The following is a 6000-nucleotide window of genomic DNA, read 5'->3' on the forward strand; positions in this document are numbered from 1 at the left end:
TCACCAAAGCTTAAGTAGGCAACATTAGTAGTAGCCTACATGCAGCAGTATATATGTAAACGTTGGTGAATAATTATTACCAGTCTCATGTTATCTAATACTATGTAGGAAAAAGAAATCAATGATGAAGTTGTTAAAAAAAAAAAGTAAAAGTAACCAGGTTCTCGAGTGGTGCAGCTGTCAAAGCTTTGGCCTTATCATCAGACTTTGCCAGTTTGATCCCTGATGATGCCAGCGCCATCTATGACCTGGTGTCTAAGTCAGCATAATTACACTAGTACTGGTGCAATTACAGAAAAGAGACACAACCAAATTGGCTAGCTCAATGCTATGACCATGGACTTGCTTTTCTATAGAGATTCTAAAAAAGGTTTTTGTGTGTGTTTGCGGTTGAATCCCTGTGTCAGGTTTAACTTATATTAGAACTCACAATTGTATTGTGGGGTATCTGTACAGTGGATATGAATATGTTAGTTATGTAGTGATATAAATGGCTTTCTAACCATATATATATATATATATATATATATATATATAAAACATCTGGTTATCTTGCCTCCAACTGGTCGATTGTCCATAATTAGCCAGTCATAGGTTCCGGAAGAGGGCAGATGTAACTATATAATCAGACTAAGCAAAACCAGTGTTGTTGGTGCAGCTCTGGTTTACTTCCTCATGTAATTCAATTAAACATTTTATCAGCATTTTAAAATGAATGCAGGAAAGGGGAAAAGCTTTGCTGAGCTTACTGAGCCTCAGCCTTCTGTTCTTGGCTGACGGAAGCAGCACCCAACTTGGTCTGCTGTTGTAGCCCAGTCCCAGTCTCAGTTGAACCAGTCCGGCCTTTCTCTTTTAACGTCTTACCCCAACAAGACATTTTCATCCGCTGAACTGCTGATCACTAGATGTCTTTATTGTGTCATTCTGAGTAAATTCTAGAGACTGTAATACCCCAGACTCCCAGACGACACCAACAATAATACCACATTCAAAGTCATTGAGATTTATTTCCCATCCTGATGGTTGATGTGAATGCATTACCTGATCTTTTTGGCCCGTATTTGAATTATTTCATACGTTTTATACTTCTGCATCACCATTGGTTGATTAGATAATGACATACATCAGTTTGTGTAGGTGATTTTTGCAAGTCAGCAAACTAGCATGTCTGCTTAAACATGCTGCTGAAAGTTAGTAAATCAGTATAGTATATAATTAGCATATTATACAAATGTCTTGAATGTATTTTTTGAGGTTAAATTCTAACGCTTGTGCAGGTTTAAGTATCAAAAATTATTCATTTTAATATGCCCACATTCAAATCTCTCTTGCCTTTACTAGGTTTGTACCCTGTATTGTGCCTTGTTCAGAAAGCAACTATAATATAACAAATAAAACAAACAAATACATAAATTATAAATTAATGAATAGCAACAAAAAATAATAACTTCAGTTTGAATGGGTGGGGCTAAACTGCTCTAGGCTGAATAGGCTGTAAATATAAATGTGTTATTTATTCATATCACAACAGTTAATTCTTTCAGCTTGGTTTTCATACACTGTAAGAAAAAGGTGCTCTACAGGTTTGCTAAAGTACATAACAGGTAAATATATCCATGGGCTTTTATGGCCAATTGTGTATCTTAAAGCTATACTACATTCACTCAGTCTCCCGGGAGACATGGTGTATGGTCAATGCAACTTACAAAATGTACAAAATGAATATAGTACAATTATATGACCTAGCTAAAGTTTTATCCATTATATGACCTCTTTTCCTTTTCAGCTTCATTAAGTACTAGCTGCTTACATCTTTAAGCTCTTCACTCATTTGATGTTGGAAGTGCTTAGTCATTACCTTTGACAGCTAGGCTCCTCACAGATGCAGGAACATCTTAAGTGGATGAGTACTCCTATAGACAAGCCTTAAACACTGCAGCAGGTTATCAGAGGGGGAAAAAAACCTTCTCGCTGTTATTTCTTATAATTTTACTTAATGTTCCGTTTATCCACGCTGAAATGCGTAGTTAGAGAACAGGTGTTAAACTGGCGGGCAGGGGTCAAGGGCATGTTGTTGTGAGATGATTGGCACTATTAACAAGTTTTGATTCACCTGGTTAAAAGTAGCATTTAAGAGCCAACCTTCTGTACCTGAACTTTCGGAATTTAAGCAGGATGTTCATTAAAGTTTGAGAATTTCATCATGGTAATTCCGTTCATTGCAAAAGCCCATTGTGTTCTGATTCCTGTTGCTTATTATCAAAGACATGTTTTAATTTTGCTTCGAAGACCTGTGACCACTTACACTCTCATAAAGTTTAGCATTACGCATTTATCTAGACATTCCTTTACCTTATTTGATCTTAACCCTAAGATCATGTCAATTAAATACTTTCAGTGAAAAGTGGAAAAAAATAATCCTTAAGAACAAAATTTGAGTTTATGAGTTCAAGGCTCATCACTGAATGGTGCTGTTAAACACATAGAGGATCCATATCACAGAAACTAATTCCACATACTATCTGAGGAGTATTATATTTAGATAGATAGTCAGGTAGAGATAACTAGATAGACAGACAGATATAGATAAACAGATAGAGATAGACAAACAGGCAGGCATATAGACAGAAATATAGACAACACTAAAGGCAACATTTATAGATGACACTGCAAGAAAGTCAGACACGCAGAAACATAAATATACATATAAATAGATAGATAGACAGATAGCTAGCCAGACAGACAGAGATAGATAGATAGATTCAGATAGATAGATAGACAGATAGACAGACAGACATAGAGATACATAGACAGACAGACAGAGATAGATAGATAGATAGATATAGCTAGATAGAGAGACAGACAGACATATAAATAAATAGATAGATGGATAGATAGAGAGACAGACAGACATATAGATGGATAGATAGATATATAGACAGACATATAGATAGACAGACAGAGATAGATAGATAGACAAATATACATATAGATAGATAGACAGACAGACAGACAGACAGAGAGATACATGGACAGACAGACAGAGATAGATAGGTAGATAGATAGATAGACAAACAGACAGACAGACAGACAGAGATAGATAGATTTAGATAGATAGACAGACAGACATAGAGATACGTAGACAGACAGACAGAGATAGATAGATAGATAGATAGATAGATAGATAGATAGATATAGATAGATATAGATAGAGAAAGATGGAGAGAGAGATCTGAAATCCATCGTGTCCATAATACAATTTGGACAATTTAAAGGGCAACTGCCAGATTCACATTATGTCAAAAAGTTAAAAAATGACAAATTTAAAGATACAAGGTTTTTGCATCGACTGTGATGCTATAATAAATACACATCAACACACATATTTACACACATTTCACATAGTGCAGCACAGCGCACAAACATGACACAGTGCAGAAGTGGGCACTGACTGAAACAAGGTGCATGTAGAAGATGTATTTGTCTGGCTGCATGTCGCAGAACTGGGTGTACTGCAGATGCCCTCGCAGCAAACAGATTAGTTAAGCTTGTCTTTGAAGCGGAACACTGCCAGTGATACACTCCTTTCTATTGCCTTTGATCCAGATTTTAAATGTGCAGCCAAATGCAGACGAGTCCGTGTGTGTGTGTGTGCAGCCGTCTCTTGTGAGCTAGTGGGCTGCATAATGCTGCCTTTTATTTTATTAGCATAATGGCTTTGTAATGCTAATGGAAGGTGCTTGAAGCTGACCGTGCTTGTGTGTGTGTTCACACAATACAGAGGAGCTGCATTTTATTTACTTATTTAGTGGTGATTTAACACTTTCCGTGGACAGAAGAGGGGCTGTGCGTTTCAGCAACGGTCACCCTCTCTGTGAAGGTCACAAGGCAGTGAAACCCCTCAGCCTTCTGTTGCTGCAGTCGCTACGGCAACGCCTCCGCCTTCCCCTGAGAAAGACAAAGGCTCATGCTAAAGGGGGGAGGAGGAGGAGGAGGATGGAGAGGAGGAAGAGGAGGAAAAGGAGGGGTGTGTGTGGGAAACGCTTTAAGACTGATGCATAATCACTGGGCACACACGCAGGCATGTCAATACACGTGCAGGGTCTGGACACAGTCAACCCAAAGCCACACTTGACATTTGTTTTTCAGCACCAAGGACAGAAATGGTTTAAACAAAGCCTGAAATAGCCTTTAATGAATCGAGCCCAGTGATCTTTCACTCACATCCAGGAGTTATGAGCCTGATATTACAAAGGCACCACTCAACAATCATCATCACAAATCTGCTAATGATTTCCTGTGAGTCAGAGTCCAGTACTAGCTCTGCTGTGATCCCTTGTATGACTGTTTTATCTGGTGAAGCGTACACTTTGTGTCAGGAGGTTAGGACCAAATGAATGGCTTTAACTTGGATTCACTGTTTATATCTGAACAGACATACCAATTTTAGAGCTTACTAAGATTATGGTCAGTGTAAACTGGAAATTATAATGCAATGTCATTTTCCTTCATAACAGGGTGATTCTTCAATTAGGGACTTTTATATCCCCTATTATAGAAATTAATGCTAGAAAAACTTTAGTATAAAAAAAAACAACTTAGGTATTAAATACATTATTCATTTCAACGTCAAAAACAAGCTGCTTCAAAATTACGAGGATTTCCAAGTTTTAAAATGTTTTAAACATCACTACATCACATCACTTTTCAGAACTGCTGCTTTGGATTAACTTCATATCTATACAACTTTTGCATATTTTTGAACAATTCATTACTGCAACCATCCAAGGTAACACCTTTTTATGTTGTAACCATGGAAACTAAGATTGACAGAGGAGCACATGTCAGCCATCAGAGATAAGTGACATTTTGATGTGTGGAAAAGTGAGTAAATGCAATATTTTAGGATTTATTTAGAATTAGTTTTTCATAAAAAAAAGGTACATGTATTTGTCACTGTACAGCGAAATGTGTCCTCTGCATTTAACCCATCTGTGGTAGTGAACACACAGAGGTGGGCAGCCAACGCCAGCGCCCAGAGAGGGTAAAGGGCCTTGCTCAAGGGCAGTGGCAGCTTGCCATGCCCAGGAATCGAACCCACAACCCTATTATTGATAGCCTGGCACTCTAACCACTAAGCCACCACTGCCCCTAAATACATCTTACACTAGCTGTTAAGGCATGTTAAGAAATCTATGACCTGGGGTCTTTTACTTGGAATAATTGACAGTAATTAACATAACATGTCAATTACTTAAACATCTATATAAACATTGTGTTGACATAATTCAAACAAAATGATTGCTAATTTCATTCTCCAGAGTTAATATGGTAAAAAGCAGCCTCCAGTTGAAGAATCGCCCAACTGTGGTGTATTTCTGAGTGTAACACTTTTTTAGTTTATCGACGAAGGTTTTGAGCAAGCTGAGTGTTTTCTCTGACTATTAGGTGAGGGAGAGGAAGGTGATGATGAAACATCCTTTTTTTAATGAGACAAGTAATAAACATCAGTGTGGCCCATGCAGACATTTTGCAAAGGCTTTGCAAAAAATATTTTTCAACAAGGTCTCAGACCTTGATTAAGAAATCAGGCCTGAGGGATGTAGTCAATAATAATTAGGAACCGTCAGCTGCATCAAATATTCTAATTCTTCTTCTTTTCAAACCTTGTACTAACACTCTAAACAATTGAAATAGAAGTAGTTGCTCCAAAGGCCAGAGACAGCTGTGAGCTATGAGTGATTTCTGCACTGTAAAATGTGCTTTGTCCATTCAAAAAAAAAAAAGTGACATCATGTGTTAACAAGCAGTTGAACTTGAATAAAACCTTGGAACGAACCATTATTTTAGTTGCATAAATCCAGTTAAATTACTTGCTTAAATTATTTTTTAGGTTGAATGGACAAACCACTTTTACCACTGTTATGCCTCTGCATTTCACCCCTCCATAGCAGCGAACACATCCAGAGCAGTAGGCAGCCACCTCAGCTCCTGGGGGGC

The sequence above is a fragment of the Salminus brasiliensis genome, chromosome 3, assembly GCF_030463535.1.
Source record: "Salminus brasiliensis chromosome 3, fSalBra1.hap2, whole genome shotgun sequence".
In the NCBI taxonomy this organism is placed as follows: domain Eukaryota; kingdom Metazoa; phylum Chordata; class Actinopteri; order Characiformes; family Bryconidae; genus Salminus; species Salminus brasiliensis.